The sequence below is a fragment of the Pristiophorus japonicus genome, chromosome 1 (assembly GCF_044704955.1).
Source record: "Pristiophorus japonicus isolate sPriJap1 chromosome 1, sPriJap1.hap1, whole genome shotgun sequence".
Taxonomy (NCBI): Eukaryota; Metazoa; Chordata; class Chondrichthyes; family Pristiophoridae; genus Pristiophorus; species Pristiophorus japonicus.
The window spans coordinates 380451501-380465737 of NC_091977.1; the positions used below are offsets into that span (position 1 = coordinate 380451501).

General features: G+C 47.5%; 1 protein-coding gene across 1 annotated transcript in view; it reads right to left on the bottom strand.

Annotated features, from left to right (window-relative positions):
* zfhx4 (zinc finger homeobox 4) overlaps nt 1-14237 on the bottom strand; it is a 345676-nt gene that overhangs the window by 168397 nt on the left and 163042 nt on the right. The window lies entirely within an intron of this gene.

Below are 14237 nucleotides of genomic sequence, written 5' to 3' on the forward strand. Positions count from 1 at the left end.
ATCCCGAGACAAACACTGTTTTACTTGATGCTAACAATTAGAGCTGCGTGAAGCTGAGTCACAGCTTACAACATTCAATTAAAAACACAACAGGAGAGAACTTTCAAGTTTTGGAAGCTCACCTGTAAGTGAAGGTCTTTCATCGTTAATCTCTCAAACACAAAATAACATCGACAGCGCACGAGAACAAGCACTGGTTACCTTAATAAAGAGTCATATATGCTGTACTTACTAGATGTATGTACAAGTATGCTCTTGTACAAGCCTACTGTGAAATAATGTCTTTAACAGGAAATATCATCCTGAATAACACCCTGGAATGAGTAGAGAAACCTGGATATACCTCAGCTACCCTTACAAATCATATCTTTCTTTCTGTTCAGGACAGAAGCAACTGAAGGAATTTGTCGACAATGTATAAAAGCTCTTTCTACAGGGGAGATGTAATTAAACTCTTTTTCTTATGCAAATTTTGTAACTGTGTTTACTTCAATTAGTATGCAACCAGTGTTATTTCAAGGGCTTCTTTTTTACTGTTTGATAACTAATGGGTCAATTGTTAAGAATCGTGTACTTGCATTCAACACAAACAGGGCTGCCCTTTTCAGTATTTGATGGACGTACCTGGCAGGACTTCTTAAGCTTGTTAATTAAAAAAGAGGCATGTAAGAAGAAGTAAGAAATGAACTACCCGAATAACTTGCGTCAGGAATCTTCAGTCAAACTTTGCAAATTATCCTTTACAAGGAAAAGGTGTTAAAGAACAGCATGCCACTCTTATTGAAAGTGGCCCTGTCAGCTGAGTGGCCTAATTTGAACAACTTTTTACATTAAAGACGCTTTGCCAAACCTTCTGGGCTGACGTTGTGCCATCTCAAATGCTCACAGTTGAGTTATACCCCCAAGCAGGCTGAGCATATCAAGTGTGCCTCTACTACTCACACGCTAATGAACAATGAACAAAAACAAAAGCAACAGCAAGGCTTCTATTATCAGATCTTCCGCAAAACACAAAAACGCCTTCTTTGGTATGGAGGAAGTGCCAGTAAGCCTGCAGGTGTGAGCCGGTTAAAGAAAAGACTTGGCTAAATAGATTCTTTGACTGTCAGGGATTAGAGTCATAGCACCAGTGGTAACACAGATCTTTTCCTTTAACTTACAAAAATTTCTCACGAGTCTGCAAGAGTTCACCCCATCAGGGGCTTCTGAGGCCATTGAAATGTCTTAAGTTTTAATTAAGTTGGAATTGTCAGAATAAAGCTTTTTTGGCACAGAGTCAGGGTCATTAATTACTGCTATCTTTGTTTCTTTCAGGAGAAAGAGATCCATGGACTAGTTGGATTAGTTATACAGCATCTCCTTTATATCCTGCAGTCCATATTCACCTCAGAGCACAACTTGATTAAGCAGTTTACCAATTACTTCAATTCGTGATTCTCTCAAGGATCCTGTTTACAAATCATGTAGGTAATTTTGAGTTTATGATGTTTTCTGAAGGTAACTAAACTGGCCGCATTTTCTCAAGGAAGAATGAGCAACTAACAAGAAGGAAAAAAAGTCAAACATTTTTTCATTGTTTTCCTTTTGAAACCAGCAGCATACCGTTGGCAGCTTGCATAGTTGTATGAAGCTGCTGTATTTTTGTATTCCCTCAATGCACAATTTGGCTGAGTAAAAGCCACTGCAAATTAAGGATCTCAAACACTGGAATTGCTGATTTATGAGGTTATGGTGGCACATTTTTTTCTGCAAGTCTCAGAAACTGGTCACCTATGAGCTGTAGGAATCTTGATACTTACGAGTTTATTTACACCTTAAAATAACTTTTCAGTTCCCAGCATATTCCAATTGTAGAACATTTTTGTCCTTTTTAACAATGGTAACACACTGTAACTATGGAGATATATACACAACAGGCTTCAAGTGGGTAATCTAAATCCTAAACCCAATTGAGAAAGGATTTTATTTTTAATGTTGAACCAATTTTGTTCCAACACCAATTTACACAAATGGTGAAATAGTTCTTCTAAAACTGCACACTTCAAGCAAAACAAATTGCATTCTGTTCGGCATACCCTGTGATATAATCATGAAGAAGATACCCCCTCCATAAGCCTTATGGAGTGGAGAGGCCTTACCGACTGACATTGCCCCCGGGCCGGAAGCAGCAGGAACGGGTTTCCGCTCTGCCCGTGTTTCCGCCGTGGCGGCCACGTGCCAACCCCTTACCGACCGGCAGCGACCCCCTTTTTGACCCCCTGTCGGGAAACTGTCTGTGGCTGGCCAGCGCGTCCACCCTTAAAGGGGAGGTCGTGCTGCCGGCGACTCTATTTTATTTTTTATTGTCAGCCGACTGCCAAGTCAGGCCGACAGTTATGCCCACGGGTTCAGCCGGGCCATCAACAGGCAGCCTGGCACCTGCTCTTGGGTACCAGGCTGCTGGCCCGGCCGAAACCCTCCCTGGTGCTAAAGAGGCTGCAGAGTTTGCAGCGGCCCTACGCTTTAACTGAAGGGGAGGGATGTTGGGACATGTCTGCGCGATGCGGCACATCCACGTCGTGCTGACGACTTGGAGCAAAGGCCGTTCCGACCCGCCCCCACTTCTGCCCCGTTGATGACGGCTGCTCCGAACCGCCCGCTCTTCCACCCCTCTCCCAACACCAACACCGCTCTGACCAGAAACAAGCCACAAAAAGCTGAAAATCGCCAGCTTGTCCGCCCCATGCACTGAGGCAGACGGAACACTTAGAAATCGATAGGTGCGTACCGTTTTGGGACGACGGCAATTTTGGCCCCTAGAACTCATGCAGGGAAGGTATGGGATGACAGCTAAAAGGCTACACAGAAGCAGGGATGTCTGTTTGTAAAAGTGTTGTCATTCCTTAAATATCTTAACCCAGATATTTGCTAAAATGTAAACTGTTAATATTCATTTCTTGAGATTATGTAACCAAATGTGGTCTATACTTATTTTTTAAAAAGGGATCTTTTCAGAGGATCTTAACAATGACTGTCCAGAACTGAAGTTTATATTATGACCTCTGCCGACTGCTATTTCCTTTTACTTTTGCAGGCCAGTTGGAGATTTAAGACTCCATCAAAAAGCAAATACTACCTGGAAATATGTTATTTCAAAGGACTCCAAACTGTAGGTGACATTTGTATGGGTACAGTGGCTTTGGCTTGTTCTTATGCAGCACAATAAGGATTTAAATACAAGGAAGTGGAACACAATAATACAACAATGTTATCGCTTTCAGCTGCTGCTCTTGTAAAGCTCTTTGCTTTCTCAGGTGGCTGCATACCAATCTGTAATAATATTCTCTTGCACCCGTCTCTTTGATGGTTAATTGTACTGGATTACTGTTTGGCAAGGAACCAACAGTCTAGCCTGGGGACAGATCATTTTATTTAACGGTTCATCACCGAGTCATCACCGGCACTGCTGACATAAATCCCTCCTCTAACATCTTCAGGGATCTCCAGAAGCCACCAAGCATGCTTGATCCCACCTGAGAAAATGCCGTCACAGAGTACAAAGGTGTCTGATGATTAGAATGGCAGAACCAGCCAGAGTGACACAGAAATCACAATGCAAATTCACAAGCTGAAAGACTTCAACAACAACCCCACCCCCAAAATCAGACGTACTTTCACTATCACTGTGCAATTCAGAAGCACAGCTTTTCACTCCCATATAACATGCTGTTACACAATAATAAAAAAATAGCCCCAAATTTGTTAACGTACATAAGAACTGATGCCAAGGAAAGCTGCTCTTTGAAGATTTTATTTGCCAATTAGCATTAACTGTTTGAGAAGTCCAACAACATTTCTGCCTTTAAATTAAACAAAACAAAAACTTGGTTGATTTGTCTAAGCACCCTATAAATTACAAAATATTCTGTGGTTGTATTGATTTGTCCGATTCTACTTATAATCTACACTCCAAATGTGCAGAACTTTTATTTTTACTGCGGATTTGAAAATACAGCAATGATTAGCTTAGTTTTGAGAGCTCAGAAAGTCTTTCCGAGCTAAGGGTTAGCAAGACCCACTGGTAGTGAGTAATTTTCATGTTTGGACACATCAAGGCCGATATTGCTCCTCTCGCAAATCGGCGGCCATGCTGTGGAGTGGAGTGGCCGCCGACTTTTGGTGGAATGGCCGCTGCTAGCCCAGTTGCCCTCCTGAGTTTTCCCGGTGGTGCCCCGATCCCTCCTCTACTGCACCGCTGCTGCCAATCCATGGTAAGCGCGTCATCACCGTGCGCACTGCCGATCTACCCCCCACCCCATGGCAACATTCCCCTCAGAAAATCTTCGGCCCAACTGGCGGTGCCAAAACCTGGTTTAGTGAGGCTGAGGCTTTCTGCAACAGTGGTGCGGCTTCCCTTAAAGGGGAGGATGCACTGCCGCTGCCACCATGGTTTTTTTTTTGTCGGCCAACTGCCATGTTGGCCCGACAGTTATGCCCACGGGTTCAGTCAGGCCACCAACAGGCAGCCTGGCACCCCCCTCTTGGATGCCAGGCTGCTGGCCCGGTGGAAACCCTCCCTGGTGGTCCAGTGGGCCAAAGTTTTAAAATCGCGGAGGCTCTCCCCTTTAAGTGAAGGGGAGAGCTGTGGTGATGCAGCGCCGTGATGATGTCATCACTCCGCACCGCCCCCAACTTCCGCCCTTTAGGTGTTGCCACCGCCCCATATTCGCCCCTCAAATGTTGTCCCCATTAAGGGCGACTTCCGGATCCAAGGGAAAAAAAACATAAAAGAGCTGAAGGTCACTCAAGAGGCGACCTGAATCGCAGCTGCGGTTAAAACTATCGAACCCTTTTCGGGCAGGGGGCAATTTCTATCCCATTCTTTTTTCTGCATTGTTGTCAACATTTACTTCAGCAAACTGACACACAGACTGTTCAGCACAGCCCCATTCACGTAAAAAAATTATCTGCTGCAATTTACAGGAAATTGACTTAAGTTGTGTCTGACTTTTTTTGAAGCAAAGCTTTCAAATCCTCTCATTGAAAGCGTTTCAAGGAACGCATTCCCTTTCTTCAGCAATGTGATCCATCCCATCCTGTTCTCAGATACCCGTCTGATGTGGTCTGAGAAAGGAATGGAACAAATCACAATTTATAGAAACCGTTTCCTTCACATGAGGAAAAATCTTTAACTTGCGACAGGCACACAAGTTAACTCTTGAACTGCCATGATGACATACTTATCCCAAAACAATAAGTAAATGCATTTTGGTTCGTCCAAAGTATGCAGTTCAATAGTTTACTTTAATTTGGTTATTAAACAAGTACAATTTATAGAATTGTTAAAGGAGTGAAACATTCCTTGTGAAGTCGTCTCTCAGAAACAGGGTGGCTTAGAATTCCATTAGCCCCCGAAAGAGAGCGCGGGGATCATGATGCAATATAAACTGGTGCCCATTCGAAGGACTGGAGGCAGCACACAAGCTTCATGTTGCCTGCTGATTAACATGATAGCAGCGTTCAGCCCAATGTTCATCAGGAGGCCCAAGTTCGTGCGAGGCTAGCACCAATTAAAGCTAGCCTGCACTTCTTAAAGGTACTCCACAGTTCTTAAAGAGGAAGTGCCATCTAACTGCAACAGGTGATTGAAGTGGCTGGGAAGACAACAACAACTTGTATTTATATACGACAGTGGAGAATAAAGCTCTTATAATGGTACAATAGGGGAGAGTGTGTGCACATAGGTTCTCCGATGCAGCACTGGAGGCCTTGATCCAGGAGAGAAGTCCTCTTTCCACAGGGGGCCAGGATGTCCTCCAGGCAACAGACCAGTGCAGTGGGAGCAGATAGCCACTGTGGTAAATGCCAGCAGTGTAGCCACGAGGACCTAGATACAGTGCAGGAAGAAGTTTAATGACCTCACACGAGGGGTCAAGGTCAGTGAATTCAACTTCAAAAGCTATATCCCACCATCTGCTTCACCAGCCTCACACAATACTCAATCCACCACATCCCCATCATTCACCTACCAACAATCTCTACCAAACACAACTCACACTTCATATTCACAGCTTCACCTCAACGGCAAACACTTACCACTGCTGCAAGCCTCACACTCATAGCTCACAGCTTGAACACATTGACAGCTTTTCAACCATGATAGCCACATCACCCAAATACATTAAACTACACTCACTGACACACTTCTCTTTCTCTCATGGGAAAAAGTGGCGCCTAACCGGCGGCAGCAGAACTTAATCGGCGGGGAACAGGTTTGTCTGCATCATTTCATCCCCAGCGAGGAGACAGTGCTGGCCATTCTTGCGAGGGGTGTGGCTGAGCTTATGGCCAGTAGAGGGACTGAAAGAGTACAAATATCTTCATCCGCTGTCATCCTTATCACATCCCACTTCTGCCTTATTCCACAATATCTTCTGATTTACAATCTGCACATGGTGTAAGCATGCACCTCTTGCTTCACCCCACTCCCCCTACCCCTTACCACAAACCTACACTTGTGCCTTTCTCATTTCAGACACCCAAGAAACCCAGCCTGCCTAGCCAGGGGTTCAACAAGAAGAGGGAGAGGAGAGTGAAAAAGAAGTAGAAATACTGTCACTCAATTTCCGTTCCAGCCACCAGCTTCAATACTGACACTCCACGTACTTTAGAGGATAGGTTAAATGTGGGATCTGTGTGTGGTGAGTCATTGAGCATGAGTGATCTGTAGCTAGGCTGGGGAAAAGGGTAGCTCAGGTGCCAGCTCCCTGGAGGGTGAGGTTGCAAATTAGTTCTGCTGAACAGATCACAGATGAATATTTAAAAGGGGTGGCCCACAGAAGAAAGCTGCTTGGTGTACACAACTAAATGCTGAGTGCATTGGCAGGCCTGCCAGAAAGCCTCAATGCAATATCAAGGACCATGGAGAAATCCAGCTCCAGCTTTGCATAAGGCTTGGGGCAGAGCTTGGAGCCCAGATGAGGGGGTTGACTTATGAGGAAAGGTTCAGTAGGTTGGGCCTCTACTCATTGGAATTCAGAAGACGGAGAGGTATAAAGATTATGAGGGGGCTTGACAAGGTGGATGCAGGGAGGATGTTTCCATTGATGGGGGAGACTGGAACTAGGGGGCATAATCTTAGAATAAGGGGCCGCCCATTTAAAACTGAGATGAGGGTTGTAAATCTGGGGAATTCACTGTCTCAGAGAGCTGTGGAAGCTGGGACATTGAATAAATTTAAGACAGAGATAGACAGTTTCTTAACCGATAAGGGAATAAGGGGTTATGGGGAACGGGCAAGGAAGTGGGCCTGAGTACATGATCGGATCAGCCATGATTGTATTAAATGGCAGACCAGGCTCGAGGGGCCATATGGCCTACTCCTGCTCCTATTTCTTATGTTCTTATGTTCTTATGTTTAGCGTGGAAGGGGTAGGCAGATCTATTAATGCACTTATGATGGCCGAAGTCTCAGCTTCCATTGCAGCACAAGCAGAAGCCACCCAACATCTGTGTGCTGCAGTGGAGGCTCAGACAAAGTCATGAAGCTCAGCTTGCTGCCACACAAACACAGATTACTGCTATCATGGTGTCACAGCAGCCCAGCAGTCTGTACTCCAACAATTACTAGGATTGCTGAGGCCCTGCCCCAGGGAGTGGTAATGGATCTGGATCTGTGGAGGCTGATCCTGGTGTCCTCTCTCAGGATGACAGCATTCATCTTCCCACCACTGCCACATTGTCAGAACCCTTGTCTGTCAGCCAGCCAGCCCAGATTGCTGCTGCCCACGACGAGGTGTTGCAGTCCGAAGCTGGACCTATTAGTTCCAGAGCTCCTTGAGGTCATCCTGCAAGGTCATCTGCAGTCTCCCCCATGGAAAGTCAGCAGCCTTCCACCAGCCAAGCTGTAGCCACTTCTTTCTGTGTCTGCCCCTAGAAAGAGTTCTCCCCCAAGTCCTTTAGCACTGCATTTTCTAATTCCCAACTAAGCCTGTGGCCTACAATTGTTTATGACATTTCTAAGCTACTTATTTGCTAAATCACACCCTCTCCACCACCCTTGATGCCTTTGTCCCCAATAAAATCATTATACTCTCTCATCTGAGTCGATCTCTCTGGTATGCCCCTCATCTCCACTCCCTTAAGTCCAAGGGACGCAGACTTGAATGTCTTTGATGGACAACTGGTCTAAGCATCCATTATCAGATATGGTTAGATCACAATGCACTACTGGGTCCTGCTGTACATCGCTAAACTGCCCACTCTGGTCAGAGAGAAGACAATGAAGTCCCCTTTCCTGGTATAAAGAGCTTCTGTCATCTTTCTTATGCAGCAGTGGATACCGAACTGGGAAATACTACATATGTCACCAGCTCCAGCCTGGAAGGATACCAACCAATGTTCCCATTAAGTTGTGTAATGGTTTGGAGGTCCCGCGCAGGCTGCACAATGACTTTACAATTGAAATAATTGCACGTGTGAGAAATTAAACGGGCAGCTCACCCTAAAACAATTAGCAGGCACATTGATCCTGACGTGAGGAAATTCAGGGCCACAATCACCTTCACAGTCAATAACAGTGCTGTCCTTGTCATGTCCTTACAGAGAGCCAGTAGAAATCAAAAAACATGTTACCGGGAAGTTGGTGATGATCCCTTTAAATAGCACTGGTGAGGGGTCTTTCCTGCTGCTGAACGCATGTTCAGCTGTGCGAGGTTAACACAGGGTGTTAGTTGCAGTGGTGATGATGAAAATTGCAGCACTTGCATCGAATTAGCGTTGTACGTTAAATGGCATCACGATCTGCCTACTTGCCATATTTCCAGCACACACTCCTAACGGCCACTCTATCGTCCTCACCAAGATGCCATACAGCATGGCCAACTCCAAAATTGTGCATGCACTGCTCGGACGCCATTTTGGACCCAATTCGGCACCCGTACTACCCAAACAGCGGGAGCAATGGGCTCAAGTTTCAGAGCCCCGCGAGAACGGTGCACATCGGAGAGGCCGGCCTAGAACTGAAAAAGCGGCAAATACTTACCTCGAGATTCTCCGATATCTGTAGGGCCGTTTCCAACTTGGCACGGCGCAGCAGGAGCTGCTTGGGGCGCAGCTACAGCCCTGCGGCAAAAACAGTGCCGGCAGCTGCGCGCATGCGCAGTGGAGGCTGCGCACATGGCCCTCCCAGCGCTTCCTGTCTCCGGGCAACAACCCTATCCCTGGCCAAAGGGACACTGCCCCTATCCCAGGCCGAGTGGCCTGACAGTACTTACCTCTTCTGCGGCGGCCCGCCTGCCATCTCCTGAGGGAAGGCCCCGCCCGAACACTTTGTCGGCGGCGGGGCACGCCCGGCCGGCATCTCATTGGGGGCAGGCCCCGCCCGAAGTCCTCGGCAGCAGCGGGGCCTGCCCGCCCGGCATCTTGCTGGGTGCGGGCCCCGCCCGAAGTGGCATCCTCGGCGGCGGCGGGGCCCACCCGAAGTCCTGGGCGACGGTCCTTCATCTGCTGGGGGCAGGCCTCACCCGAAGTCCTCGGCGGCGGGCCCCGCCCGAACACTTTGTCGGCGGCGGGGCACGCCCGGCCGGCATCTCATTGGGGGCAGGCCTCACCCGAAGTCCTCGGCGGCGGGCCCCGCCCGAACACTTTGTCGGCGGCGGGGCACGCCCGGCCGGCATCTCATTGGGGGCAGGCCTCACCCGAAGTCCTCGGCGGCGGGCCCCGCCCGAAGTCCTGGTCGGCGGCGGGGCCCGCTCGACCGGCATCTCCTGGGGGAACCCGGTCCCAGCACGCTGTTGGAGGGCTCCTGGTGCTGCAGTATGTGAGTAGAAACTTTTAATTTTTTATTTATTGATTGATTTTTTAAATTATTTTTTAAAAAAATTATTTTTTAATTTTTTGATTGATTTTTTATTATTTTATTTATTTTTAATTAAAAAAAATTTTTTTTGATTGATTTATTGGTTGATTTATTGATTTATTTATCATTTATTATTGATGATGGCTCTTTATTTGTAAGAGTGAAGTGTTTAATGCTTGTAAACTTCCCTCGTGCCCCCCCCAATCTCTCGTTCCCTATGCCTGATTTATAAGTGTAGGCAAGATTTTTCTGAGCTTACAAAAATCTACATTCTAAGTTAGTTTGGAGTAAACTTGCCTAAACTTGCAAAACAGACATAAGTGGCTGGTAATGCCACCTTTTGAAAAAAAAACTGTTCTAAAACGAAACTATTCTAATTCACTAGAATTGGGGCAAACTAAATGCCGAGAATTGCAATTTCTAAGCTATTCCATTCTAAACTAGTTGCTCCAAAAAAATAGGAGTAACTCAGCCCAAATCTTGAGCCAATTGCAACTGAATCTTTAGCCCATAACATCTTACTTATTTTCATTTTAGTTTTTTCCGTATTATTTTTTATTTCTTCCATTAAATGATCTGCTTGCTAATACATTTTTAGTGAGAGGAAATTTAGATATCTAAAGAGAAAGATCAATGAAATACAGCAGTGTAGCGATTTGAGTAAAAATAAGCAGAGTGTGACAGGAAGGGACAGAGAGTTTAATGGTAGCAGTGCAGCAGAGAATAAGCTCAAAGCAGGAAATAATGGGTGAAAAAAAATTAATTAAAAGCTCTTTATCTGATTGCACGGAGCATTCGTAACAAGATAAGCAACTAGTGCCACAAACAGAAATAAATGGTTTTGATCTAATAGCCATTACAGGTTGAATCACCCTTATCCTCGGGACCTGGCCTGTTTTGGATAAGGAATTTTTCCGGACGAGGGGTGGTCACGTTAAATTGGATGGTACAGGTACTGAGCAAGGGGAGATCAGAGCTGGCTGGCTTGCGGCTGGGAGTGCAGCACAGAGATCATGGGGGTGCGGTGGATCGCGGGGTCAGGCCAGCGATTGCGGGAGTCGGCAGCGAGGAAGGACTTCAATTTGTTCATGTCAGAGTTGTGCGCATGCGCCACCCGGTGGCCGGGAATGGTTCTGGACGAGGCGTGGTTCTGGATAAGGGAGTTCTGGATAAGGGAGGTTCAACTTGTACAGAGATGTGGTTGCAAGGTGACCAAGATTGTGAACTAAATGTTACAGGATACGTGACGTTTCAAAAAAACAGGCAGAATGGTAAAGGAGGTGGGGGGTTGGGGGGGTGGGTAGCCCTGATAATAAAGGATGACATAAGGACAGTAGAGAGAAAGGATCTTGGCTCGGAAGGTCAGGAAGTAGAATCAGTATGGGTGGAGATAAGGGATAACATGGGGAAGAAAATACTGTTGGGAGTAGTATATAGGCCCCGAAACAGTAGCTATACCATTGGACAGAATATTAATCAAGAAATAGTAGGAGCTTGTAACAAAGATAATGCAATAATCGTGGGGGATTTTAATCTTCGAACAGACTGGACAAATCAAATTGGCAAAGGTAGCCTGGAGGACGAGCTCATGGAATGCATTCGGGACAGTTTGCTAGAACAATACTTCATGGAACCAACCAAGGAACAGGCTATTTTAGATCTCGTATTGTATAATGAGACAGGGTTAATTAGCAATCTCATAGTAATGGATCCTCTGGGGCAGGGTGATTATGATATGATAGAATTTCACATGACTATTGAGAGTGACTTGCCTAAGTCCGAAATTAGAGTCTTAAACTTAAGTAAAGCCAATTACATATGTATGAAGGGCGAGTTGGCTAAGTTACATTGGAAAAATAGGTTAAAAGGTATGGCAGTAGATAAGTAGCAGATGAGCATAATTCTCAACAAAAATTACACAGGAAAAGTGATCCATCCGTGGCTAACTAAAGAAGTTAAGGATAGCATTGGATTGAAAGAAGAAGCTTATAATGTTGCGAAGAATAGTAGATAGTCGGAGGATTGGGAGAGTTTCAGAAACCAGCAAAGGATGACCAAAACATTGATCAAAAGGGAAAAAATACCCAAAAATACCAAGAAATATAAAAACAGATTGTAAGAGTTTCTACAAGTATGCAAAAAGAAAGAGAGTAGCAAAAGTAAACATTGGTCCCTTAGAGGCTGAGGTAGATAAAATTATTATGGGAAATAGGAAAAGACAGAAATGTTAAACAAATATTTTGTATCTGTCTTCACAGTAGAAGATGCAAAAAGCATACCTAAAATGATGGGGAACCAAGGGTCTAATGAGGGTGAGGAACTTAATGAAATTAATATAAGTAGAGAAAAACTGCTCGAGAAACTAATGGGACTAAAAGATGACAAATCCCCTGGACCTGAGGGCCTACATCCTAGGGTTCTAAAAGAGGTGGCTGCAGAAACAGTGGATGCATTAGTTGTCATCTTTCAAAATTCCCTAGATTCTAGAATGGTCCTAGCGGATTGGAAGGTAGCAAATGTAACACTGCTATTTACGAAAGGAGGGAGAGAGAAAACAGGGAGTCAGGAAAATGTTGGAATCCATTGTTAAGAAAGTGGTATCAGGGCACTTAGATAATCATATCATGATTAGGCAGAGTCAACATTGTTTTATGAATGGGAAATCGTGTTTGACAAATTTATGAGTTTTTTGAGGATGTAACTAGCAGGATAGATAAAGGGGCTATGTAACTATTTGTACTGCACTTTTTTTGACAGACAGGCATCTGTCAAACCCCGGCCCCTCCCTGCCTGTACTGCACTTTTTGACGACAGGTGACAAGCCCCACCCCTGTTAAGCTCCCGGCCCGAATCATTCCATGCATGTGGTGCCTTGAGTTAGATATGGCCCTTACGGCTAAGGGGATCAAGGGGTATGGAGAGAAAGCAGGAAAGGGGTACTGAGGGAATGATCAGCCATGATCTTATTGAATGGTGGTGCAGGCTCGAAGGGCTGAATGGCCTACTCCTGCACCTATTTTCTATGTTTCTTTGTGCCGAGAAGTAGGACCTCAGGCTCCACTCTCTCTTCCCGGCCGGTGCCGACTCTCTCCCCCAGCCGGCCTTGGCCCGAGAGCGGCTGGCGTGGGGCTGAGAGTGGTGGTCCTGGGGCTCGAGAGAGAGGCTGGGGGGGGGCGGGGGAGAGAGCGAGTGAGAGAGGCTGAGGGGGAGAGAAACTGGGGGGGGGGGGGAGAGAGAGAGAGGCTGGGGGGCAGAGAGAGAGAGGCTGGGGGGAAGAGAGAGAGAGGCTGGGAGGAGGGGTGGGGATTGAGAGGCTCCGGGGGGGCGGGGGCGGGGAGAGAGAGAGGTGGGGGGAGGGAGAGAGAGACTGGGGGGGTGGGGTGGGGAGAGAGAGAGAGGCTGGGGGGAAAGAGAGGCGAGAGAGAGAGAGAGAGAGAGAGGCTGGGGGAGAGAGAGAGAGGCTGGGGGGGGGGGAGAGAGAGAGAGAGAGAGAGAGAGAGAGAGAGAGAGAGAGAGGCTTAGGGGAGAGAGAAAGCAAGCGAGAGGCTGGGGGGGGGGAGGGAAAGAGAGAGAGAGAGGCTGCGGGGAGAGAGAGGGCTAGGGAGGGGAGAGAGAGAGGCTGGGGGGGAGAGAGAGGCTGGGGGGAGAGAGAGGCTGGGGGAGAGAGGGGCAGGGGGGAGGGAGAGAGACTTGGGGGAGGGAGAGAGGCTGGGGGAGGGGGAGAGAGGCTTGGGGCGGTGGGGGGAGAGAGGCTGGAGGGAGAGAGAAAGGCTGGGGGGGGGAGAGAGAGAGGTTGAGGAGGGGAGAGAGAGGCTGGGGGGGCAGAGAGAGAGGAGAGAGAGGCTGAGGGGGGGGGAAAGAGAGGCTGGGGGGGGGAGAGAGAGGCTGGCGGGGGGGGAGAGAGAGAGAGGAGGGAGAGGCTGGGAGGGGGGGGAAGAGAGAGGCTGGGGGTGGGGGGGAGAGGCTGGAGGGGGGGAACAGAGAAGCTGGGGGGGGGGAACTGAGAAATGGAGGGGGGAGGGGGAAGAATGAGAGAATGGGGGCGGGGGAGAGGCTGGAGCGGGGGGGAATAGAGATGCTGGGGCAGGGGGGGAAACTGAGAGATGGATGGGAAAGAATGAGAGACTGGCGGAGGAGGGGGGGGAAGAGGCTGAGAGGGGAGAGAGAGGGGCTGGGGGAAAGAGAGAGGTTGGGTGACAGAGAGAGGTTGGGGGTGAAGAGACTGCGGGGGGTGGGGGGGGGAGAAATAGACTGTGGGGGAGAGAGAGATGGGAGAGAGAGGCAAGGGTGGCGGGGGTGCATTGGGGGAAGAGATACGAGTGGAGGGAAGGCGGATCACATTCTTCCAACCCCCTGCAAGGGACATCGTTGGAGTGGATTATATCCAGAAGTCACGACA